Raw genomic sequence first — 27,340 nt, forward strand, 5'->3', positions numbered from 1 at the left:
GGGTCTCAGTGCCACCCTTCTAGCCCCAAGTCCCCCATCCCTCGGCCCCCCTCCCCGGCACCCCAGGCAGCCCCTGAACCTCGGGGGAAGGGGCGTCGGGAAATCCCCAGGAATCGGACCCTGCAGACGCCGGCCGGGGCCTGGCGGGCGGAAGACGACCGTGACTCGCGCAAGGTCACACTGACCGGGCCTGGACCCCGGGTCAGGGCGCACTCTGCAGAGCTCGCTGCACTGCCCAGCCTGCCGGGTCGCAGTGTGGCTTAGTGAGTTCTCTGGTTGGAATCTCACGAAGCCAAAATTAAGGCGTTGGCAGGTTACACTCCTTTCTGGAGGCTCTAGGAACGGATCTACGTCCAGCTCAATGGCAGAATTCAGTTCCATACAATTGCAGGGCTAAGGCCCCCATTTGCTTGCTGGCTGTCATCTGGGGGTCTTTCTCAGTTTCTAGAGGCCTGCTGCATTTCTTGGCTTGTAGGCCTGATGTCGTCTGGAGCGGTCTCTCCTGGGAGAACCTCCTAGAGTCAGGGAGGATTAAATGAGATGGTTCCCGTAAAGCACTTCCACGGGGCCTGAAAAGCAAGCGCTCAATACATGTGCGCCTTTCTTCCTGGATTCTGGGCTCCAGAGGACAGGCCCCGTCTTATTTACCTTGTTAGACGCCAAGGGCTGCTGGAACAGCATCTGACACTCACTTCCTAGTGCCGTTTAAGTGAGTACCAGCCCCTGGTGTGATAGTCTGTAGATAATAAGCTTTTCACTCGCTATTGATAGAGTTCCTACACTGCATTATTCATTACTTCATTTATTCAGAAGATAGTTTTGTTTATCATATGCCTCCTTCAGTGGTCCGCAATGACAGCAACTTTGTTTCATTCCCTGTCTGCATGTCTAAAACAGAGCTTGGGATGATGGCGGGCACCCAGTTCTTATTGGTTAAGTAAAATGAATTGTAGGGAACCCAGGAAGAGGAGCAGGAAGCTTGGGAAGTGTTGGTAGACCTGCAGCCGAGGAAAGTGAGCTTGAGAGACCTTATGGTGGTAAATGTGAATGAAGTGGAATGCCTTCAGCTCCAGGTCGCCCATACCCGATTCAGCCTGGCTTAAGGAATATGCCAGTGTATCAACTTGCAAAGCAAGGAGCCCAGTGGCAGGGCAGAGTGGGTATTTTCTCTGATCCAACAATGTCATTAGGAACCTGAGATGTTCCCGTCTCACTGCTCTACTCTCCCCACCACTGACTTCATATACAAAGCCAGTTCCCCTCATGCCACAAAATGGCTGCTATGGCTATTGACTGCTCTTCCCATTCCACAGGCAAGGGTAAGACTGATTTCTCTTTCCCAGAAGTCCTAAACAAACATCTCATTGAATCTCCTTGGTCTAATCTGGTTTAGGCCTTTTTATGCCAGACAAATTATTGCCGAGGGGGATAGAATTACCATGACTAGATTAGATTACATTTGTGGAGTGGTTTAAATGTTGGAGAGAATACCATGTCTACCAAAGAGTGAGGTGACTCTGGGAATAGAAAGAGTGAGAAGAGGCTGGGTGCAGTGGCTCAAGCTTGTAATCCAGCACTTTGAGAGGCCAAGGCAGGTGGATTGCCTGAGCTCAGGCATTTGCGACCAGCCTGGGCAACACGATGAAACCACCGTCTCTACTAAAATACAAGAAATTAGCCAGGCGAGGTGGCAGGCGCCTGTAGTCCCAGCTACTTGGGAGGCTGAGGCAGGAGAATTACTTGAACCCAGGAGGCGGAGGTTGCAGTGAGCCGAGATCACGCCACTGCACTCCAGCCTGGGTGACAGAGCGAGACTCTGTCTCAAAAAAAGAAAGAAAGAAAGAAAGAATGAGAAGAAAACGGGTAACGACGGCACTCTCAGGAACACCAGCATTTCTGGGACAGGCAGAGGAAGGAGAGAGTCTAAGAAGGAAACAGAAAGAATCATTAACGAGGAACTAAGAGAACAGGGAATCGGTGGTGATGGTTTTGGAAAAATAGTGGGAAGGTTTCCCCAGCTCCCAGTCATCCCACTCTTTCTGGGATGCCCTGAAACAATTGTGCCCCCTGTTGGCCATGCCTGGAGTCCTTGACGCTGCCACCTGGCCTTGACGGTTTGACCCAGGGCTAGTACTCTGACCTAGTGGTCAGAATTAGTCCAATGATAGCTTCCCATCTTCCACTGGACCAATCATGAATACTGACCCAAAGGGCATCAATTCCAGTCATTTTTTTGGGATTTTACTCTGTGGTCTGCAGGAGAGATTTCATCCTCTTTAAAGATAATGCCATTTGCCGGGTGCGGCGGCTCATGCCTGTAATCGCAGCACTTTGGGAGGCTGAGGTGGGAGGATGACTTGAGTTCAGGCTTTTGAGATCAGCCTGGGTAACATAGTGAGACCTCATCTCTACAAAAAATTAAAATATATTAGTCAGGCATGGTGGCACACGCCTGTACTCCCAACTACTCAGGAGGTTGAGGTGGGAGGACCACTTGAGCCTGAGAGGTCAAGGCTGCAGTGAGCCGTGATCACACCACTGCACCCCAGCCTGGGTGACCGAGTGAGACCCTCTCTCAAAAACAAACAAACAAACAAACAAACAAGATAATGCCATTAGAGGGAAGGGACAGAGAGAAACTTAGTGTTATTGGAGTCCTGATTTCAGTTTTCCTGGCGGCCTAGTTGCGGTGTGAAACACTTGACCATTCTTCCAATAAGTTACCCTTTTATTCTGAGCAAGGTGAGCTGATGGAGCTGACTATTGATTGCCTATCAATCTCTGACAAGACCGAGAAGGGGACTTGGGAGCAGGAGGTCATTTGGAAGGTAATCTCAGGAAGTAAGAGTTAGGAATTGAACAGAATGAGACAAGAACAAAAGAAAAGCCAAACCAATGGTGCACTGAGGATGTCGCTGCTATAGATAATGGGGACTTAATTCTGCCACATCTTTTCAGAAGTGTACAAATGCCTCCCAGAGTTAGGAGGTGTGAGGCTGAAGCAATTACCTACTGACCCCCTCCTCCACTGGTCAAGCATTTTCCCTAGGGGAGTTAACTTCCTTGTATTTCTGGTCTCCTGTTGCCAAGCAGGCTCCCAGGACATCAGAGAAGGTTTTGAGGCAGGTATAAAGAGAGACGGACACATTATTTATTCAAGTGGGATGCCGCCAGTGTGAGGAAGACTAAGCTCGCACAGAACCATCCATCCTAGATGTACTCATTTTCTGCTGTCATAACAAATTACTATAAATTTAGCAGTTAAAACAGCACAAAAGTTTACTGTCTCATGATTTCTGTAAGTCAAAAGTCTAGGCACAGTGTGGCTTAGTGAGTTCTCTGGTTGGAATCTCAGGAAGCCAAAATTAAGGCGTTGGCAGGTTACACTCCTTTCTGGAGGCTCTAGGAATGGATCTACATCCAGCTCAATGGCAGAATTCAGTTCCATACAATTGCAGGGCTAAGGCCCCCATTTGCTTGCTGGCTGTCATCTGGGGGTCTTTCTCAGTTTCTAGAGGCCTGCTGCATTTCTTGGCTTGTAGGCCCCTTCTTCCATCTTCAAAGCCAGCAACATCAGATCTTGTCCTTCTCACACTTTGGATCTCTCTGACCTCCCTTTCTACCTCTCTCTCATACCTTCCTCTTCTGGTTTTAAGAGCTCATGTGATATATTATATGCCATCAGATAATCCAGGGTAACTTCCTCTGTTTAAGGTCAATTATTGGCCAGGTGTGGTGGTTCATGCCCGTAATCCCAGAACTTTGGGAGGCCGAGATGGGAGGATCACTTGAGCCCAGGAGTTCGAGGCCAGCCTGAGCAATATAGCAAGACCCTGTCGCTACAAAAAAAAAAAAAAAAAGCAAAAAACAAAAGACCAGGCACAATGGCTCACACCTGTCCCAGTACTTTAGGAGGCCAAGGTGGGTAGGTTGCTTGAGCCCAGAAGTTAGAGACCAGCCTGGGTAACATAATGAGACCTCATCTCTAAAAATTTTTTTAATTTAAAAATTTATAAAATATAAGGTCAACTAATTAGTAAACTTCATTCCATTCCACAAAGTCCCTTCACAACAGTAACTAGATTATTTTCAATTGAATAGCTAGAGGACAGGAATCTTGGTGGGGGACATCTTAAGAGTTCTGCCTAAAAACTTTTCCTAAAATCAAGGTGGGCCAAAGAGATGTGACACGTGGCATTCAAGGTATGTATTACACCCATTCTATCGATTAGAATGTGTGTTCAGCCACAAATAAGAAGGAAAACAGCTAAACATGGCTTAAAGTGCTTCTCAAACTTTAGTGAGCATGTCAGTCCCTTGAGGATCCTGTTAAAAATGCAGATCCTGATTCAGTAGGTCTGGAATGAAACCTGTTTTTGTTTGTTTGTTTTGTTTTGTTTTGTTTTTGAGACAGGGTCTCACTTTATCACCCAGTCTGGTGTGCAGTAGCCCAGTCACAGCTCACTGCAACCTTTGCCTCCTGGGCTCAAGCAGTCTTCCCACCTCAGCCTCCCAAGTAGTTGAGACTACAGGTGTGCACCACCACGCCTGGCTAATTTTTTTTTTTTTGGTAGAGATGGGGTTTTGCCATGCTGCCCAGGCTAGTCTCAAATTCCTGGGCTCAAACAATCCACCTGCCTCAGCCTCCTGTAGTGCTGAGATTAGAGGTGAGAGCCACTGTGCCTGGCCAGGAGTCTATGTTTCTAAGAAGATGCCAGGTGATGCTGATTTGACTGGTCCTTTAGGGCTTAGAGTATAGTGTATTTATTACCCCACATATTAAGGAATCTTTAACTAGGCTGGTTCTAGAGATGGTTAATCTAAGGGTTCAAAGACACTGTGACATCAGATCACCTTCTCTGTGATTCTTTTTTTTTTTTTTTTTGGCCTTCCCTTCATGATTGAGAAGGATGGAAGCAGTTCCAAGCATTCCATTCCCACAGGACAACATCCAGGTGCAGAAAAGGGAATGGCCCTATTTTATAATCCTTTTAACAAGTAAGATAAGCTCTTCTAGGAGCTCTCAGCAGATTTCCCATCACTTCTGATTGGCCAGAATTGTGTCATCTATTCACATCCAAGCAAATCCCTTGCCAAGGCCATTCAGAGGTGAAAAAAATCAGAAAGAAGGGCAAAAGGAAGGGGATTTGGGTAAACAGCCAAAAGTCTCTCCTACATCTGCTCAGAGTCAATTTTCCCCTTCTTCCTTACAGAACTAGGACTGTGTTGAGAGAGCCCCCTTTCCCCACTATGGCTGGAGATGACAGGTTTGTTCTGTGAAAGAGTATAACAAGAGAATCCCCAGACACAGGAGTACTAGGCAACAGGAGAGGGAGGAGTGAGAGGCCATCCAGAAATCCAGGGGAGTCTGGATCAATAAATGGCAAGAAGTCCAGCTCTTTACATCACTCAGCCCCAGGAACACTGGCAGTCATAGGTCAGCCTTCCAGGAGCTGGGCATGGTAGTGCATGCCTGTAGTCCCAGCTACTCGGGAGGCTGAGGTACTTGAGCCCAGGAGTTTGAGGACAGCCTGAGCAAAATAGTGACACCTTGTTTCTAAAATAAATTTTAAAATTAAAGGTTAAAAAAAATTTTTTTTGAGATGGAGTCTCGCTCTGTCGCCCAGGCTGGAGTGCAGTGGCATAATCTTGGCTTGCTTTAACCTCCACCTGCCAGGTTGAAGCAATTCTCATGCCCCAGCCTCTCGAGTAGCTGGGATTATAGGTGAGGGCCGCCATGACTGGCTAGGTTTTTTTGTTTTTTGTTTTGAGACGGAGTCTCACTCTGTCGCCCAGGCTGGAGTACTGTGGAGTAACCTCGGCTCACCACAACCCCTGCCTCCCAGGTTCAAGCAATTCTCCTGCCTCAGCCTCCCAAGTAACTGGGACTACAGGCACACACCACCATGCCTGGCTAATTTTTGTGTTTTTAGTAGAAACGGGGTTTCACTATGTTGGCCAGGCTGGTCTCAAACTCCTGACCTCAAGTGATCCACCAGTCTCGGCCTCCCAAAGTGCTGGGATTACAGGGGTGAGCTACTGCACCTGGCCATAAAAATTTTTTTAAGTCAACTTTCCAAGCAAAAGTCCAAGTGACTCCCTGGAGAAAAAGAAAGACCCTTGGGAAAAGTTCTGCACAGACTGACATTGGGACTCTTGAGGAAAATCCTCCACATACTGAAAAGTCAGCTTACTGCCTGATCAACCCAGAGTGAAACACACAAATCAGCAAACATGCCTCTTGCGTTCAGATCTTTCAATCAGCTTTCTAGTGCCTCACTCTAAACATGAATAACTAATGATTCTCAGACATTTAGTGAACGCTCCCTGAATGAAAGCCAGATATAAAAAGCTAACAAACAAAAAAGAAAGAAAGGAAGGAAGAAAAGGATGAAACAGTGAGAGCTAGCCTGGTGCAGTGGCTCATGCCTGTAATCCCAGCGCTTTGGGAGTCTGAGGCAGGGGGATTGGTTGAACCCAGGATGTTGAGGCTGTGGTAAGCCATGATAGTGCCACTGCACTCCAGTCTGGGTGACAGAGTGAGACCCTCCAAAAAGAAAAAAAAAAAAGTAAGAGTGAAAGAGTTGATGAGAAGAAAACAGAATGCAACTAGCCAAATAAACAGATTTTCAAACCAGAATGCTATATTCATTCTGGCATTCAAACAAAACCAGAATGCTATATACATGGGGGGAAGGATTGATCAGAAACCAATAAAAAGTTCTTGGAAATTAAAACAATAGAGCCCAAATTTAAAATTTTATTATAATAGAAAGTTTTGGATGATAAAGCCAAGGAATCTCCCAGGAAGTAGAAAAACAAACCCACCCTGAGGAACCTTTCAGAACACTGAAACGAGAAATTACCAAAGAACTCATAAAATAAAATGTCCTGGGACATGACGTTCTGGATTGCAGTAGCCCCCTAAGTGAACAATGAATTAAAAAATGACCCATACAGTACTCATCATTATGAAAGTTCAGGACGTTGAAAACAGAAGATCCAAAAAGCTTTCGAAGAAAAAGAAGTCAAGGATTTGGAATTAGAATGGCCCAGGAAAGCAGAAGGCAGGGGACAATTTCTTCCAAAATTCTGAGGGCAAATAATTTTGGACCTAGGATTCTACAATTAGTTTTAAAATTGTGAGGGTGGTGTATTGAACCCTGTAGTCAAGTAAAATGAAAAAAAAAATTTTTTTTTTTGGTCGGGCGTGGTTGCTCACGCCTGTAATCCCAGCACTTTGGGAGGCCGAGGTGGGCGGATCACGAGGACAGGAAATGGAGACCATCCTGGCTAACACGGTGAAATGCTGTCTCTACTAAAAATACAAAAATTAGCCAGGTGCGGTGGCATGCGCCTGTAGTCCCAGCTGCCGGGGAGGCTGAGGCAAGAGAATGGCATGAATCCGGGAGGCGGAGCTTGCAGTGAGCTGAGATCATGCCACTGCACTCCAGCCTGGGCAACAGAGTGAGATTCCGTCTCCAAAAAAGAAAAAAAGAAAAAGAAAACTTTTTTTTTAATTATGAGAGTAGAATAGACTTTTTTTTTTTTTTGATAGGGTCTCACTCCAGCCCAGGCTGGAGTGCAGTGGTGCAATATCAGCTCATTGCAACCTCTGCCTCTCTTGCTCAGGTGATCTTCCCACCTCAGTCGCCCAAGTAGCTGGGACTACAGGCATGCATCACCATGCCTAGCTAATCTTTCTATTTTTGGTAGAGATGGGGTTTCGCCATGTTGCCCACACTGGTCTAGAATAGACATTGTTTTTAGGTATTCAAGGTCTCAATTTTTTTTCTCCTATGCTGTCTTTCTCAGGAAGCTACCAAAAAATATAATAGAGAAGTAAATAAAAAAGGTGAGGAGGAACTTGGGATCCAGTAAAAAGGAAATCTAACACAGAGGAAAAGCTCAGGGGAGTCCCAGAGCACTACCTGTGCAGCAAGCCTGAAGAGCAATCTGCCCAATGGAAGCAGGAGGACACCCAAGAAGGCTCTTTCCCAGAGCAGCCAAAATTGATAGATAGGCTGGGCCTGGCGTGGTGGCTCCCGCCTGTAATCCCAGCACTTTGGAAGGCCAAGGCGGGTGGATCACCTGAGGTCAGGAGTTGGAGACCAGCCTGGCTAACATGGTGAAACCCTGTCTCTACAAAAAATACAAAAATTAGCTGGGTGTGGTGGTGCACACCTGTAATCCCAGCTACTCAGGGGGCTGACACAGAATGGCTTGAGCCCTGGAGGCAGAGGTTGCAGTGAGCTGAGAGTGTGTCACCGCATTCTCATTTTTCATTGCCCCATGTGGTTGTATCTTTTTTTTTTTTTTTTTTTTTTTTTGAGATGGAGTCTCGCTCTGTTACCCAGACTGGAGTGCAATGGTGCGATCTTGGCTGACTGAAACCTCTGCCTCCCGAGTTCAAGTGATTCTCCTGCCTCAGCCTCCCGAGTAGCCAGGATTACAGGTGCCCCCCACCCCCCACGCCCAGCTAATTTTTGTATTTTTAGTAGAGATGGGGTTTCACCATGTTGGTCAGGCTGGTCTTAAACTCCTGACCTCAGGTGATCTGCCTGCCTTGGCCTCCCAAAGTGTTGGGATTACAGGCATGAGCCACCGCACCCAGCCTGTATCTTTTTTTTTTTTTTTTTTGAGATGGAGTATTGCTGTGTCGCCCAGGCTGGAGTGCAGTGGCACGATCTCGGCTCACTATAACCTCCGCCTCCCGGGTTCAAGCGATTCTTTTGCCTCAGCCTCCCAAGTAGCAGGGATTACAGACGTGCACCACCATGCCTGGGTAATTTTTGTATTTTTAATTAGTGACGGGTTTCACCATGTTGGCCAGGCTGGTCTCAAATTCCTGACCTCAGGTGATCCACCTGCCTCATCCTCCCAAAGTGCTGGGATTACAGGCATGAACCACTGTGCCCAGCTCTATATCTTTATTAGTTGTTTTTTCTAAACTCTCCAACACAACATTTAAATTCCTCTGAATCTATTTTCTATACAGTCTTCATATTAGGATACTGATCATCTAATAAACAAAACAGAATGGTCAGATGACAAGTGCTGTAGAGAAACACAAAGCAGGAGGTGGGGAGAGGGAATGCCAGGCTGGGGAAGTTTTACAATGTTTAATAGGTTGGGCAGGGAAGACCTCCCTGAGAGGGTGGCCTGAGGGAGAGAGGAAGAAAACTGTGCAGACGTTTGGAAGAAGTGAGTTCCAGGAAGAAGAAACAGCAAGTTCATTTTCCTGGAGACGGGAGCATGCCTCATGTGTTCTTCATGCATCTGCTAGAATTTTTACTTGCATGTTTTACTGTCAATTCCACTACCTACCTCCCCAACCAAGGGCACCCCAATCTCTGAAGCACATTTTTTTTAAAGTTTATTTTTTAGAGATAAGACCAACCTGGGCTACATAGTGAGACCCCATCTCTAAAAAGATGAAATAAAAAACAGAATTGAAGCACAGACCTAAAGACAGAAATAACCATGGCATGTTTGAGAGACGTGCTGTGTTGCCCAGGCTGAAGTGCTGTGGCAGGATCATAGCTCACTGCAGCCTTGAACTCCTGGACTCAAGCATTCCTTCTGCCTCACCCTCCCCAGTAGGTAGGATCACAGGTGGCGCTACTATGCCTGGCTAATTTAAAATTGTTTAATTAGTTGGGGTCTCAAACTCCTAGCCTCAAGTGATCTTCTCACCTCAGCCTTCCAAGTAGCTGAGATTACAGGTGCACACCACCATGTCCAGCAATGCACTTTTTTTTTTTCTTTTTGAGACAGAGTCTCACTTTGTTGCCCAAGCTGGAGTGGAGTGGCGCGATCTCGGTTCACTGCAACCTCCGCCTCCCGGGTTCAAGCGATTCTCCTGCCTCAGCCTCCCAAGTAGCTGGGACTACAGGTGCCCACCACCATGCCTGGCTAATTTTTGTATTTTTAGTAGAGACGGGGTTTCACTATGTTGGCCAGGCTGGCCTCGAACTTCTGACCTTGTGATTGCCCACCTCGGCCTCCCAAAGTGCTGGGATTATAAGCATGAGCCACCATGCCCAGCCAGCAATGCACTTTTTAATTCCCAGTATGCAAATGGTAACCAAGTCATATTGATAATGCTTGCAAAATATTTTCATTCTTTCTCTTTTTGTATATTTCCACTGTCACCATATCAGTCCTATAATGATATAATTATAGAATATTAGGCTATCAGTGCTCTTAGAAACCATCTAGTATAATTCCATTTTACTAAGGCTACTTCTCTGCGACCTTTCAGCTGTGTCTCCAGAGTACCAGACAAAGCTTAATCATACCACATCTGGGTTTCCCCAGGCCCAAATTCAATCTATTCTGCCTGCTGCTCACAAATGAGTGCTCCCTGCCCACTGTCCTATTCTTCCCCCACCCGCCCTACAGTAGTATCCCACTGGCTACCTTGGCAGGGCTTTCTCAGCTGCTGATCCAACATGACCTCCTACATTTAAAATGAGCCTGGGCATGGTAGCTTATGCCTGTAATCCCAGCACTTTTGGAGGCCAAGGTGGGAGGATCGCTTGAGGCCAGGAGTTCAAGGCCAGCCTAGGCAATATATTGAGAGCCTGCCTCTACAAAAAATTTAAAAATTAGCTAGGTATGGTTACATGTGTCTGTAGTTCTCAGCTACTCAGGAGGCTGAGGTAGGAGGATCACTTGAGCCCGGGAGTTTGAGGGCAACAGAGTAAGATCCTATCTCAAAAAAATAATACTAATATAAAAAAAAAAAAAGCTATTGTTGCTGGGCAGCGATGGCGACTACGCCAGAGTCTTCACTGGAGGACCCAGTGCGGAGCTTTGTGCAAGTTTTGGAGAAGTGGGATGGTACGGTGCTACCACTACAGCAGTATGGCTCCGGCGGCATGGGTTGCATCGTTTGGGACGCTGCCTATGTCCTTTCTAAATACCTGGAAACGCCTGAGTTTTCTGGCGACTGGGCCCACACGCTGAGCCGGCGGTTGGTGCTGGAGCTGGGTTCGGGCACCGGGGCTGTGGGGCGCATGGCCGCTACCCTCGGGGCTAATGTTGTAGTCACTGATCTTGAGGAATTGCAAGACTTACATGAGCAAGCATCTTGTCACTGGTTCTGTTCAAGCCAAGGTACTGAAATGGGGGGAAGAAATAGAAGACTTTCCTCCTCCACCCGTCTACATACTGATGGCCGACTGCATATACTATGAAGAGTCTTTGGAGCCATTGCTGAAAACTCTAAAAGATATCAGTGGATTTGAGAGTTGTATAATATGTTGTTATGAACAACAAAGAATGGGAAAAAGTCCAGATATTGAGAAAAAATACTTTGAGCTCCTTCAGCTAGACTTTGACTTTGAAAAAATTCCTTTGGAAAAACATGATGAAGAGTACCAAAGTGAAGATATTCATATTATATACATCAGAAAGAAAAAATGGAAATTTTCATCATGAAGCCTTTAGTCATCTTACCCAAGCCTCTGACAACCTGGTAAACTAAAGATGTGAACCGAGCATGTGAATACAGCATGGGAAGATTGTGTCCACAGATTTTTTCCGGCATGTCTTTAGAGATCCGATGTATAGATGACAACCACCATGGGCTGCCTGCAGTACAAAAAATGCCTGCCTGCTTGCCTGCCTGCCTGCCTGCCAGTGGCCCTGAATCCAGCTTAGGTTACTTAGTTCAGCATCAAGTCCTGCTTACAAGAAATGTTGGGAATCAGTTATTCAAATAAAAATTGGTATTGAGGTGAGGCCAAAATCTGCCAAAAAAAGCAGTGAACCAGCATGACCTTTTATAGGAAACTAGAGATAAATTTCTAAAGAGAACTATCTACTATTATACAATAATGTTTTAAATTCAAACCAGTAAATTTTAGTTTGTCTTCAAAATTTAAAAGGTTTTCATTTTGTACATAATTGTGCAGTGTTTATCATGTTTATCTGCCACTTCATTTCTTTTAAAATATCTTTAATACTTAAATGTTCTTTTAATTTTAAAAAGAACTGAGATATTGTCTTGTATACTTATATTGGCCAAAGTTGTATTCTTTTCCTCCACCATACATCTATGTGATTTAATCAGTAAATTACACTGTAATGAGTTGCTAAGAAGACAAATCAGAAGATTGGAGGAACAAAAGATATCTTTACAGATTTTTCATTTGAGAATGGAGTGAGAATAGAAAGACCAGTTTCAGGCTTAAGCACATAGGTGGCTCATGCACTTTTCTTTATATATATGTTCCACGAAAATCTGGCTTAAAAATACTGGTATTAACTTGTTTACCTGAAACACTGAAAGGTTTTTGAATAACTACAAATTTAGTTCTATATGTATATACCAAATGAATTTTTATTCTGTGTCTCTCTGTTTTATGTTATCATGAAGCCATTTGCTCATATACAATAAAGTCAAGGACTTTATTCATACCTGTTCCAAAGAGTAGTAACCAGATGGAAGTCTGGTATTTACAGGCATTGGTGCTAGATGGTATGTTTTATATGTTAAAATAAACATTGTTTTTGAGACCCTGAAAAAAAAAAAAAAGAACCTGACATTCAAGTTACATTGGTCTCCTTTCACTGTCTCTCAAACATGCCATGTTTATTTCTGCCTTTATGTCTGTGCTTCAGTTCTGTTTTATTTTATTGTTTTAAAGATGGGGTCTCATCATGTTCTCCAGGCTGGTCTTGAATTCTTGGGCTCAAGAGATCCTCCCACCTTTGCCTTCCAAAGTGTTGTGATTACAGGTGTGAGCCACTGCACTCAGCCTGATTCTCCCTTGTAATAACTTTTCTTTTTCCTTCCTATTCAGATTTCGCCCATCCCTCAAGACGTCTCCCCACCATGGTTTCTCTATGGTTGGTTCCCTGTGGGGTGGAGCAGAAACCATGTTAGCCGTGTTAGCTGTGTTTTAGGATGCTTGATTGCTCTCACACACACACACCATCCTCACAGCAATCTTGTGTCATGGGTAAGGTCATTCCCCATTTTACAGGTGAAGAAACAAAGGCTCAGAGAGGTAGGGAGAGGCTGGGGTAGGATCTGAGCCCACATCTGCCTGTGCTCTTAATCGTTGCACAGTAAATACTCTCTTGAACCTGGTGCACAGTAAGTGTTTGTAGATGTCAGCTGAGTTGTTCATGAGCTGTTTCATATATATTGGGGTCTCATCACCCCCAACTGACCATGTTGTGAGGCTTGTGGAACAGAATGAGAGCAGGAAAAACCTCCACTTACAAAGGGCCCACCCTGTGTGAGATTCAGCACCATGTTCAGTAAGTATGGGGAAATGACAAGAGATAAAACCAAAGGTGCAAAAGTGGTTGAAACTCAGGGATGGGAGGAGGAAGCAGAGGATTTCTATTTCAATTATAAGCCTTGTAGTACTGTTTGACTTTTAATACTATGTACAATGTTACTTTGATTAAAAGTGAAAGTGTATTTAAACAAATTAAATAGGGAAGTGGGGACTAGTGGACTACCCTTTAGAACTTTGGATATGAAGAGAAGGAAATACAGAGCAATAACTGCCTTATATATTTGCAGTAAGGATTGAACAAACAAGGCACTTACACAATGTTTGGCCTAGAACCAGCAGCAAGAATTATTATAACATGAAGCAGAACATAGGATCAAGGTTCATCATGGGCTCATTAGACCTGAGAGATGTCATTATAAGAATAGGCTATGATAGGCCAGGCGCGGTGGCTCACACTTGTAATCCCAGCACTTTGGGAGGCCGAGGCGGGTGGATCACGAGGTCAGGAGATCGAGACCATCCTGGCTAACACAATGAAACCCCGTCTCTACTAAAAATACAAAAAAAATTAGCCAGGCATGGTGGCGGTTGCCTGTAGTCCCAGCCACTCGGGAGGCTGAGGCAGGAGAATGGCGTGAACCTGGGAGGTGGAGCTTGCAGTGAGCCGAGATTGCACCACTGCACTCCAGTCTGGGTGACAGAGCGAGACTCTGTCTTAAAAAAAAAAAAAAAAAAAAAAAAAAAAAAAAAAAGGCTATGATAATAAGAGATCATTATGGTCTCCACCAAAGCAGACAAATGCTACACCCTCCCCTGTCCCTTCTGTGTCCTCCAGGTCTTTTTCTCTCTTCCTTCCTTTTCTTTCTTTTAATAGAGACAGAGGAATGGGGACTGTAGAGGCCTACACCATGGGAAGGGGGCAAAGGGCTCTCCCAGCCCCTACCAGAGGCCACGAGGAAGGGTGTTTGATACAAGTCTCACCAGGACCCTCATAGTCACTCTTGTTGTATGGAGCTATAGAGAAGGATTTGTAGACAAGGGCACCAGGCATGGCACTGGGGACCTGTTATGGGGCCAGGTGGGCAATGCAGTACTTGACCTGGTCAGAGACACCTCTCCCTGCAGCTCCTCGGCCGTGATGAAGTTCTTGTCCCCTGCCATGACCTTGAAGGAGGTAACGACCTGGCTGTGTCTACATTGGTTGTCTCCCAAGACCTGAAGTTGATGAAGCCTTGGGAGGCCACAAGTCTGCTATGGTTGGGGTCAACCACACTCCTGGTGCAGTTGAACTCAGCATTGCTCTGCTGTTATTCTCTACATTGTAGCCCAAGCTGATGAAGCAGGCCTTGAACTCTTTCAGCCCCAGCACCCTGCCATGGCTCTTGTCAGTGTGACTGAAGGACACCTGAAACTCTTGCATCTGCTCCTGGCCAATGCCCTTGGTATTGCAGGTGAGGATCTGGTTCTTGACCTCACTGATGGTGCAGCCAATGGTGGTGAGCAGCTGCTCCCAGCCGCGCGGATGTGTTCCACCATGTAGCTGATATGCTTGTTGTTGAAGATGAAGACCTCCTGGAGGAGCTGGTGCTCTGCGTCAGCAGGTCCAGGTTCAGCTTGTGGTCCATGATGTTTTGCTCATATTGCTTCAGGTTTAGCTGGTCCTCTGGGTTCCCCTTCATTTTGATGGAGCTGCACCCACTTTCCTCCATCTTGGTCTGGATCCAGGGCCCCATGACATTGGCCTGGCTGGAGAACTGGTGGTGGAGGTGCTCGTTGGACTGCTGCTTGCTCTGCTCCTCCAGAAGTGCATAATCCTGCTTTGACACCAACTGCTGCACCTTTGCCCACTGGGAGTGGATGATCTGTGTGGGGTTGGGGGAGGTGACAGTGGTGTAGGGGTTGCTGCCTGACAGCTTGGTATGTTTGCTATCTGTGATCCTCTGGGCTTCCTTGTGGGTGGCCAGGATAGCCTCTTTCTCCCTATCATTATGTGGCAGGGTCAACTTTTGGCTGTGGGCTGAGATCAGGCCCTCAATCTTCTCGGTATTGTAGATGAGGAACGTGTCCTGGAGCTCCTCCATGGCACTCTCCATCCAGTTGTAGAAGGCTCTGCCCACTTGGCATACTCCAGGTACAGATGATCAGTGGCCTCCAGCTGCTTCTTCGTTATCTCCAGGGCTTCCCTGTGACTGTGGGTCAGAGAGTGCAGGGTTTCCCACTGCTCGTAAATCTTCTGGCACTGGGCATTGACAGCTGTGGGAGTCACAGTAATCCAGCTCGTTGAGTTCCTGGGCAGTGTCCTCTATGATACTGTGAAATAATGTATTTGGTCTTTGATCCTGCTTCCTGGCATACAATGACTAAAAAATAATTAGAATTTCCAAAACAATGTCTTTTTGTATGCTGATGAGTTGATGGATGGCTGGCAGCCCCTAGGGAGCTTCAGGATGGAGGCTGGTCACCAGAAAAACCAAGGGATAAGTAGAGAGTTGGGACTTTCAGCCCCACTGCCCAACCCCTGAGGAGGGAAGAGGGGCTGAAGATTAAGCTGATCAGCAATAGCCAGTGATTTAATCAATCATGCCTATATAATGAAGCCTCCATAAAACCCTGAAAAGACAGGGTTCACAGAGCTTCTGGAGAGCTGAACACATGGAGGTTCCTGAAGAGTGGCATCCCCAGAGAGGGCATGGAAGTCCCAAGTCCCCTTTCCCACACCTTGCCCTATGTGTCTCTTCATCTGTATCCTTTGTAATATCCTGTGTAATAAACAAGCCAATGTAAGTAAAGCGTTTTTCTGAGTTCTGTGAGCTGCTCTAGCAAATTAATGGAACCCAAGTAGGGGGTAGCAGGATCCCCAATTTATAGCCAGTTGGTCTGAAGCACAGGCAAAAATAATTGGGCTTGTGATTAGCATCTGAAGTGGAGGCAGTATTGCAGGACTGAGCCCTTTCCCTGTGGGATCTGACACTATCTCCAGGTAGATAACGTCAGAATTGAATTGAACTGGAGGACGACCCGCTGGTGTCTGCTGCAGATTTGATTGCTTGTTCCGTGGGTGGGGAAAACCCCACACACATTTGGTCACAGAAGCATTCTGGGTTGTGTGAGAGCAGAGGAAAAGTAGTTTGAGTTTTTTCCATTCTCAGAGCCTTGATCAGCTCCACAAAGTCCTGGTGTATGGCCAGATCACTCTCGAAGGCTTCATGGTTGTGGATAAGGGCTTTGATGTCTGATAGGGTGGCTATCTCATAGTCCCGCTGCTTAAGCCTGGCTTCCTTCTCATCGGTCCAGGCCTCATGGATGGAGGTCTTCTGGAACTTCTCTGCCAGGTGGTCAAGCTGCTCCAGCCTGTGAATATCATTCAGCAGCAACTCCTCATGTCAATTCTTGGCGTGCTCCAGGTGCTGCCCACTGTTGTTGATGTTCAAGACCATCTTACCCTCAGAGCCCATGAAGGCAGGCTGCTTGCTTAGGCGCAGCTTGGTCTGCAGCGTGTTGAAGGTGATCTCCAGCTGGCCCCTCTCCTGCACCTTGGACAGCTTGTGGATGCACCAGTAGTCATGAAAGACTTCTGCTACATCTCCTGGAAGGTCTTTTGGGGTATGGGGTTCTCCAGTCAGGGGCTGTTTTGCTGAATCCACTCCAGGAGATCACTGGCCAGCCTCTTGTAATTTTCCATCAACTGCTCATGCCCCTGGTAGACAGCCAACATTTTGCAGTTCTGGTTGGTGGCAGTTGCTACTAAAAATACAAAAAATTAGCCAGGCGTGGTAGCACATACCTGTAATCCCAGTTCCTTGGGAGGCTGAGACAGGAGAATCACTTGAACTCAGGAGGTGGAGGTTGCAGTGAGGCGAGATCAGGCCATTGCACTCCAGTCTGTGCGACAGAGTGAGACTGTCTCAAAAAAAAAGGTCGGGTGCAGTGGCTCATACCTGTAATCCCAACACTTTGGGAGGCTGAGGCAGGTGGATAACCTGAGGTCAGGAGTTCGAGACCAGCCTGACCAACATGATGAAACCCCATCTCTACTAAAAATACAAAATTAGCCAGGTGTGGTGGCGCTTGCCTGTAATCCCAGCTACTTGGGAGGCTGAGGCAGGATAATCACTTGAATCCAGGAGGCGGATGTTGCAGTGAACGGAGGTTGCAACATTGGTTGCAACATTGCGCTCCGGCCTGAGAGACGAGTAAGACTTCGTCTAAAAAAAAAAAATTACAATGTTAGTTTAGCGATATTGATTTTCTTTTAGTTACTGTTTGTATTATGTACTGTTTGCACATACTATCCTGTTTGTATGTTTGTTTGTTTACAACCTTTGCTTTAACATATCTGTATCCTTATGTGGAAATTTCTTTTCTTTCTTTCTTTTTTTTGAGATGGAGTTTCGCTCTTGTTGCCCAGGCTGGAGTGCAATGGCGCAATCTTGGCTCACCACGACCCCCCGGGCTCAAGCGATTCTTCTGCCTCAGCCTCCCAAGTAGCTGGGATTACAGGCATGCGCCACCATGCTTGGCTAATTTTGTATTTTTAGTAGAGATGGGGTTTCTCCATGTTGGTCAAGCTGGTCTTAAACTCCCGACCTCAGGTGATCTGCCCACCTTGGCTTCCCAAAGTGCTGGGATTACAGGCATGAACCACTGTGACTGGCTATGTGGAAGTTTTTTAAATCAGTATAAAGTTGCTGTTTAAAACCCAATCTGGGCCAGGTGTGGTGGCTCATGCCCATAATCCCAGCACTTTTGGAGGCTGAGGCAAATGGATCACTTGAGCTCAGGAGCTCAAGACCAGCCTTCACAACATGGCGAAACCTCATCTCCACCAAAAAAAGAAAAGTACTAAAATTAGCTGGGCATGATGGCGTCCGCCTGGAGTCCCAGCTACTTAGGAGATTGAGGTGTGAAGATCACTCAAGTCCAGGAGGCAGAGGTTGCAGTGAGCTGTGATCATGCCACTGAACTCCAGCCTGGGTGACAGAATGAGACCTTGTCTCAAAAAATAAAAAATAAAAAATTAAAAAAAATAAAAAAAAACCCCAAAACAAAAATCCAATCTGGGCTGGCCATGGTGGTTCTCCCCTATAATCCCAGTGCTTTGGGAGGCTGAGGCAGAAGGATTTCTTGAGGGCAGCAGTTCGAGAGCAGCCTGGACAACATAGCAAGACCCTGACTCTACAAAATTTTTTTAAAAAATTAGCCAGGTGCAGTGGCACATGCCTGTAGTCCTAGCTATTTTAGAGGCTAAGGTGGGAGGATTGCTTGAGCCCAGGAGGTTGAGGCTGCAGTGAACTATGATTGCACCACTGCACTCCAGCCTGGGCAACAGAACAAGATCCTGTCTCTAAGAAATTTTTTTACTACTAAAAAATAAAAATAATAAGTAAATTAGAAACTCAATCTGACTATCTTTGTTTTTATTTTATTTTATTTTGTTTGGTTTTAGTTTTTGAGACAGGGTCTCACTCTCACCCAGGCTGGAGTGCAGTGTCACAATCATGGCTCACTGCAGCCTCAACCTCCCAGGCTCAAGTGATCTTCCCACCTCAGCCTCTCAAGTAGCTGGGGCCACAGGTGTGCATCACCATGCCCAGCTACTTTTTGTATTCTTTCACAGAGACGGGGTTTTACCACATTATCCAGGCTGGTCTCTACCTCCTGGGCTCAAGTGACCCTCCTGCCTGAGCCTCCCAGAGTGCTGGGATTACAGGCATGAGCCACAGCACCCGGCCCAATCTTTGTTTTAAAATAGGAATATTTAGTCCATTTATATTTAAAATAGTTATTTATACATCTGAGTTTCAAGATATCCTAGTATTTGTATTCTATCTATCCCACATGTTCGATGTTCCTTTTTTCCTCTCTTCTAAATCTTTTTTGATTATTTTTATTATTCCAAATGTTTCTACATTAGCTTGTTAGTAACATATTTTTGTTACTATTTTTCCATGATTACCATGGTAATTACAGCATGCATCCTTGACTTGCTAAAGTTTAATATAAATTAATTCTTTTACCACTTCATAGACAATGCAAGTACCTTAAAATACTTTAACTCCATTTATCTGCTCCCACACTCTGTGCTATTTTTGTGATGTGTTTTAATTCTGTGTGCATTTAGAACTTCACATGACATTATCACTTTATACAGTTATTGTTCATTTATTTTTACCCACATATTTACTTTCTTTATACCTTATTTTTTTCCTGGATGTTCATAATTCCTTTTGAGTTTTTTTTAAAAATTCCCTTTAATAGGTCTTTAGTGTGGATCTGTGAAGAATTTTGACTGTGGGAAAACATATTTATTTTACCTTCATTTTTGAAGAATATTTTCACTGAGTATAGCATTTTAGATTGATATTTTCTTTTAGCACTTTATAGATGCCATTCCATCATCTTCTGGATTTTATCATTTCTATGAAAGAGTCAGTTGTCAGTCTTTTTATTTTATTTTATTTTATTTTCAAGACAGGTCTCGCTCTGTCTCCCAGTTTGGTGTGCAGTGGCATAAACACAGCTCACTACAGACTTGACCTCCCAGGCTCAAATGATTCTCCTCCCACCTCAGCCTTCTGAGTAGCTAGGACAACAGGGGCATGCCGCTATGCCTGGATAATTTTTCTATTTTTAGTGGAGATGGGATTTCACCACGTTGCCCAGGCTGGTCTCAAACTGCTGGGCTCAAGTGATCCTCCTGTCTCAGCCTCCCAAAGTGCTGAGATTACAAGCATGAGCCACTGTGCCTGGCCTCAGCCCTTTTTTCAAAAAATTGAGACAGTCTTGTTCTGTTGCTCAGGCTGGAGTGCAGTGGTGTGATCCTAGCTCACTGTAGCCTCAACCTGCTGGGTCAAGTTATCCCCCACTACAACTTCCTGAGTAGCTGGGACTACAGGTGCACACCATCATGTCTGGCTAATTCTTGTATTTTTTTTTTGTAGAGATGGAGTCTCACTGTGTTGCCTAGGCTGATATTGAACTCCTGGCCTCAAGTGATCCTTCTTCCTTGGCCTTCCAAAGTGCTGGGGTTACAGGCATGAGCAACCATGCCTAGCCAAAGTTGTTCGTGTGTGTGTGTGTGTGTGTGTATGTGTGTGTGTGTGTTTTGTTTGTTTGTTTTGAGACAGTCTCACTCTATTGCCCAAGCTGGAGTGCAGTGGTGCAATCTTGGCTCACTGCAACCTCCGCTTCCCGGGTTCAAGCAATCCTCCTGCCTCAGCCTCCCCAGTAGCTGGGACTATGGGAGCATGCCACCATGCCTGGCTAATTTTTGTATTTTTAGTAGAGATGGGGTTTCACCATGTTGGCCAGGCTGGTCTTGAACTCCTGACCTCAGGTGATCCGCCTGCCTCGGCCTCCCAAAGTGCTGGTATTACAGGCATGAGCCACCACACTCCACCATTGTCAGTCTTAATGTTGTTCCTTTGAAGGTAATGTGTCTCTCCCTCTAATTGCTTTTAATATTTTTTCTTTGTCTTTGGTTTTCAGCAGTTTTATTATGAAATGCTTAAATACAGTTTTCAGCCAACCGTGGTGGCTCATGCTTATAATCTCAGCACTTTGGGAGGCCGAGGTGGGCAGATCACTTGAGGTTGGGAGTTTGAGACCAGCCTGGCCAACATGGCAAAACCCTGTCTCTAATAAAAATACAAAAATTAGCTGGGCATGGTGGCACGTGCCTCAGCTACTCGGGAGGCTGAGGCAGGAGGATTGCTCGAACCCGGGAGGCAGAGGGTTGCAGTGAGCCGACATGACACCACTGCACTCCAGCGTGGGTGACAGAGTGAGACGCTGTCTCAAAAAAAAAAAAAAAAAGTGTAGTTTTCTTTGCATTTATCCTGCTTGGGATTGATAGTGCTTCTTGAGTATGTGTCTTGATATCTTTCATCAATTTTGGAAAATTTTCAACTACTCTCTTTTCAAATAGTACTTCTTTCCTATTTCCTCTTTCTTCTCTTTCTAGGACTCTAATTCCATGTATTTAGGCCTTTTTGCCATGTCCCATATGTCTCTTTCTCTCTTACCTATATATATATATTTTATTATACTTTAAGTTTTAGGGTACATGTGTACAACGTGCAGGTTAGTTACATATGTATACATGTGCCATGTTGGTGTGCTGCACCCATTAACTCGTCATTTAACATTAGGTATATCTCCTAATGCTATCCCTCTCCCCACCCCACAACAGGCCCCGGTGTGTGATGTTCCCCTTCCTGTGTCCATGTGTTCTCATTGTTCAATTCCCACCTATAAGTGAGAATATGCGGTGTTTGGTTTTTTGTCCTTGTGATAGTTTGCTGAGAATGATGGTTTCCAGCTTCATCCATGTGCCTACAAAGGACATGAACTCATCATTTTTTATGGCTGCATAGTATTCCGTGGTGTATATGTGCCACATTTTCTTAATCCAGTCTATCATTCTTGGACATTTGGCTTGGTTCCAAGTCTTTGCTATCATGAATAGTGCCACAATGAACATACATGTGTGTGTGTCTTTATAGCAGCATGATTTATAATCCTTTGGGTATATACCCAGTAATGGGATTGCTGGGTCAAATGGTATTTCTAGTTCTAGATCCCTGAAGAATGGCCACACTGACTTCCACAATGGTTGAACTAGTTTACAGTCCCACCAACAGTGTAAAAGTGTTCCTATTTCTCCACATCCTCTCCAGCACCTGTTGTTTCCTGACTTTTTAATGATCGCCATTCTAACTGGTGTGAGATGGTATCTCATTGTGGTTTTGATTTGCATTTCTCTGATGGCCAGTGATGATGAGCATTTTTTCATGTGTCTTTTGGCTGCATAAATGTCTTCTTTTGAGAAGTGTCTGTTCATATCCTTTGCCCACTTGTTGATGGGGTTGTTTGTTTTTTTCTTGTAAATTTGTTTGAGTTCATTATAGATTCTTGATATTAGCCCTTTGTCAGATGAGCAGATTGCAAAAATTTTCTCCCATTCTGTAGGTTGCCTGTTCACTCTGATGGTAGTTTCTTTTGCTGTACAGAAGCTCTTTAGTTTAATTAGATCCTATTTGTCAATTTTGGCTTTTGTTGCCATTGCTTTTGGTGTTTTAGACATGAAGTCCTTGCCCATGCCTATTTTCAATTCTTTTCTCTCTTCTGATACTAGATATTTTATGCTGAAACTATATTTCACATCATTAATCCTAGAATTAGCTGTGTCTAACCTGCTATCAGCTCCATCTACTATGTTAAATTCAATTATTATATTTTTCAGTTCTAGGATTTCAATTGCATTCTTTTTTAGAGTATCCAGGTTTGGTGATTTTGCACTCTACCACAATTCCAATGCAAAATCTTACTGTTCTATACAGATCTACTCCTATCCAATTATATCAACCAATACAATCTCATTTTTGTTTAAGCCAGTTTTATTTGGTTTCCTGTTAAACACGACTGAAAAATCTTAACTGCCAATGTGGAGATATCCCCCTTCATGATGTTGTAATAATGGCTGCAGCAGCTCCAGGTGTCAAATGCAGACATGACATCCAGAGAAGAAGTGGAATGCTGCCTGTCATCCATCTCTGTTTATTAGGAGTGAAAATCTTTTCTATAATTTCTAATTCAGAAGGCCAGGGTTGTAATCACACACTACATGGAATGGGATGGGAATGATTACCAAACAGCAATCTTTACTTATCCCTGAACTTGGGGAGAGGATCATCTTTCACTAGCAAACAACTACAGTAGAAGAACATCCAAATAAAACTGGGACTCTGCTAGCAATATAAAATATGAAAGGGGAAAGCTATTGGGTAAATAATCAACAGTGTTTACCACACTAATAGATGTATTAATTTTCTGTAAAGTTGTGTGTGTGGGTAGAAAATATCAGGAATTGTACATATCAATCTTTAGCAGAATTTAAATTTGGGAGGGGGACTATCTGGAGTGGAAAGGATGGATATTTTTACTTATACAATTTTCATTAGTTTATATTACTTTGGTGATTTAAATTTAAAAGAACTTCAATCTAAAAATGGGCTGCTCAGAATTAGAGCTAGAACAAAAATATAGAGTCAGAAGGCTGGATATGGTGGTCCACACCTGTAATCCCAATGCTTTGGGAGGTCGAGGCAGGAGGATCACTTTAGGCCAGACTTTGAGACCAGCCTGGGGAACATAGTGATACCCTGTCTCTACAAAAGAAAAAATAAAAAGAATTATCAGCATGGTGGTGTGTGCCTGTAGTCCTAGCTACCCAGGAGGTTGGAGGATTGCTTGAGCCCAGGAGGTTGAGGGTGCAGTGAGCTATGATGGCACCACTGCACTCCAGCCTGGGCAACAGAGTGCTTGTCTCTAATACATACATAAATATATGTATGTGTGTATATATATATATATGTGTGTGTGTGTGTGTGTATGTGTGTGTGTATGTATATATGTATTAGGGAGAAAGAGAGAGAGAGAGAGAGTCAGAGAAGCACATATTTGTATATTCCATCCCAGTCCTGGCCCCTACACAGTTACTCAGGTGCCAGTAGCAGGTTTATTCCTTCTGGGGATTTGGATGCACAAAGCTATCCGAGCCTGATGCCATCAAATATTCAAACCATTCACCTCCCTCCCGTCCCACTCTCAAAGCTGTCTTCACATCATAAATTGGCTTCCTGTGCATATTTTCTTACAGGGAAAGAATGTGCTGGACATGGCATTGTGAGCATTCTGGTCCCCTTGGCAGTTCCATTTCTCATCATAAATTAATACATTGCTTCTCTGGCTCAGATAGCAGGATAGGAGCTGGGTTAGTAAGATCTACTTTCCATTCCCCAATAGATAGATTCTCTCTTAATGCTGTTAAAGTCAAGTTCATAAGCCTGGACCATGATGAATTTACCAAGGTAAAAGTCACCTCTGATGCCACTTGGCAGCTGGCCAGCCAGCCTGCCCTGATGACACTCCTGTCTCTTCAAGCACATTTCTTTCAGACTCCTGTGCTTCCTAGCCACATTCATCTCAATCAGCTCTCTTTCTTTATCCCTCATTCTGTCTTTTCCTCTATGACTCTCTCTCTCTAATTATATATATCTTTCTCTCTTCCTACTTCACCACTTAATCTTCCTTTTTCTTTCTTTCTTTTTTTTTTTTTTTTTGACGGAATTTCTGTCTTTTTTGCTCTGGCTGGAGTGCAATGGCATGATCTCGGCTCACTGCAACCTCTGCCTCCCAAGTTCAAGCAATTCTCCTGCCTCGGCCTCCTGAGTAGCTGGGACTACAGGTGCACACCACTATGTCCAGCTATTTTGTATTTTTAGTAGAGATGGAGTTTCACCATGTTGGCCAGACTGGTCTCGAACTCCTGACCTCAGGTAATCCACTCGCCTCAGCCTCCCAAAGTGCTGTGGTTACAGGTGTAAGCCACCGTGCCCAGACTTCTTTTCCTTTTTTCTTCTGTTTTTTGTTTGTTTGTTTGTTGTTGTTGTTTACCTTAATTAACCATGGAGTTGAAAAATAATATATACCAGAGCTATGTGCCAAGCACAGAGCTGGGTCACATGTAAAAATTATATTCTGACCTCACAATAACTCTGAAAACTGTTTTTGTTCCTATTTTACAAAGAAAGAAGTGGAGGCTCATAAAGGGTAAGTAGTTGTGTTTCATAATCTTAAAGGTTTTCTCTGCTGAATTTTCAAAATTAGTAAATTAAATGCTTTGTGCTTCCTTTATCTAAGAAAATACAGTTTAGGCCAGGCATGGTGGCTCATGATTATAATCCCAGCACTTTGGGAGGCTGAGGTGGGTGGATCACTTGAGGTCAGCAGTTTGAGACCAGCCTGGCCAACATGGCGAAACCCCATCTCGACTAAAAATACAAAATTAGCCAGCTGTGGTGGTGTGCACTTGTAGTCCCAGCTACTTGGGAGGCTGAGGCAGGAGTATCGCTTGAACCTGGGAAGTAGAGGTTGCAGTGGACTGAAATCAGGCCACTGCACTCCAGCCTGGGCAACAGAGTGAGATACTGTCACACACACACAAAAAAAGATGACCCTTTGAACAATAAAGCTCTCACTGCTCTTTGCCTCTCCCCATCCTTCTTCCTGAGAGTGGGACTTGACCCTGATTCCCCTGACACAATCTTAAACTTCTTTATGGAGGAGATAACCTTCTCTGTCCAGTCAGGCTCAACATACTTTCTGTATCTGTGCAAAAGGAAGAGGTCAAATCTTCAGCACCTAGATTTGTAACTTTCAGTAACTTGGAGATGGAGGTTGTGGTAACATTAAATCTGCTCCCTGGAAGGTCACTTTTTATTATTTTGGGTGTTTAATTAAGTTGCTCGGCCTCATCAAGTGTCCTCCCCACGATCCTAGAAGATAGTGAGGTAGAAGTAGAGAGGAGTATCCCTTCCAGCCTGCTTCAGTAGAGGTCTGAGAGGAGCAAAAGAGAAAACAAGATGTTTCTGGGTGGGTTCCAGGCCCCTCCACCCTTCTGCAGGGGAGTGAAGGGTGCTTATCTCCTGAAGACATGAATTGATGGATTTTGGTTATAGGCTGGAGGAGGAGACGCAACCACTGTATTTTCTTAGGTAAAGGAAATATAAAGCATTTAATTTACTAATTTTGAAAATTAAGCAGAGAAAATCTTTAAGATTATGAAGCAAAACTACTCACTCTTTATGATCCTGCCGAGGATCAGAACATGGCAGCAGAGAAGTCCCAGGTCCAGCTGAATGTCCAGACTCTGTTGGATTCAGCACCATGGACAGAAAGCAGCCCAAAGCTGCTGAGGGCTGAGGGTTGAATGCCATAGACAGATACCCCTTCTCTGTCCCCACCCCCAATTTCACTAGTCCCCATTGCTATTCCTGGGAGGAACCTAACCCCTTCCATTAGTTAACTGGCCCCCAGCACTTAAAGGTCGAGATAAACAATGGGTTGGTTTCCTTCTAAGGCCCTCCGGAATTTCTTTACTGAGCTGTCTGTTCTGCAGCTTCCTGGTAGAGTGGGGTCCGCCTTAGAGCAACTCTTATTAACATCCAGCTGATTTGCATATATCTGCATTCACTGGGGCTTCTCCATTCTGGTTCTATTGTAAATGAATTGCTCAGAGGAAGAAAGGGAAGGATTATTTCACTCCTTTTTTTTCCTCTTCTTTCCCCCTATTCCTAGGGTCTCCGTCTGGAAATTTCCCCCAGATGCCTGAAGGTGTGTGTGGTGGAAGAGGGTAGAAACCAGACTCCAACAGTCAGGTGTTTGCCAGAGCATCCTATGTAGATTTCCCCAGATAATTTCCCCCATCTGTTTGGTTTCTGAAAGATCCTTGTCAGGTTCAGAGGAAGTCTGTATTTTGTTTTAGCACCGAGGGTCAGAACCTCTGGGCTGAAGTCCCTGGAGCTTCAGTAAGAAGCCATGATTGGTGCCTTAGAGCCCGCTAAGGGGATGGAACCCGGTTTTAAAGAGGAGTGAGGGGTGGTGGAGTGAGGACTCATTTTGAAATGAAAGGAGTCCTGGGTCTCTAAGCAGCTTCTAAAAATACCATCTCCCAGAGCTGGAGGCAGGGGGAGGGGAGAAATCGAGCGTGAGGAGAATGAAGATGGAAAGGAGGTGGCAGTGTGAGAACCCTTCCTCAGGTAGGTCTGGTTTTAGAAGTCCCGCCTGCATCCAAGGACTGGAGGGATGCCACACCTCCTTCTGCTTCCTCAGCGGGCTTTTCTCCCGTGGTGTCCAAGCCACAGCCTCTCCTGATGACCTTTCTTTCTGCAGGTAAAGAAGACCAATTCCTCCCACCTACTCCTCCTATTGCTACTGTCCAGCAAGTATGTCTGAGTGGGCACGTGTGCATTTACTCGCACATATACACACGCACACACGTAGAAATGGCACATGAAAGCGGGTTGTAAATGGCCAGTGATCTACGATGCCAGGAATCCTCCTTACACTCGGCGTTCAAAGAGGTATGGACTCTGGCAGAGACAGCGTGGTTCACCAGGGCATCCGCAGCACAGAGCATGGCGCCCAGTGAGGGCTGGGTGGAGGGGTGAGGGATACATATATGCAAAAGCACAGACACTCAGACCGCAGGGGCCAAGTAGTCACAGGACTCACACTCA

General features: G+C 45.1%; 2 pseudogenes; one reads left to right on the top strand and one right to left on the bottom strand.

Annotated features, from left to right (window-relative positions):
• The first annotated feature begins 8,660 nt into the window (after positions 1-8,660).
• On the top strand, positions 8,661-14,656 carry LOC129143559 (protein N-lysine methyltransferase METTL21D-like; annotated as a pseudogene).
• On the bottom strand, positions 14,157-27,240 carry LOC469285 (alpha-actinin-4-like; annotated as a pseudogene).
• Between the last annotated feature and the right edge of the window lie 100 nt (positions 27,241-27,340).

Source organism: Pan troglodytes, chromosome 1 (genome assembly GCF_028858775.2).
Source record: "Pan troglodytes isolate AG18354 chromosome 1, NHGRI_mPanTro3-v2.0_pri, whole genome shotgun sequence".
NCBI lineage: Eukaryota > Metazoa > Chordata > Mammalia > Primates > Hominidae > Pan > Pan troglodytes.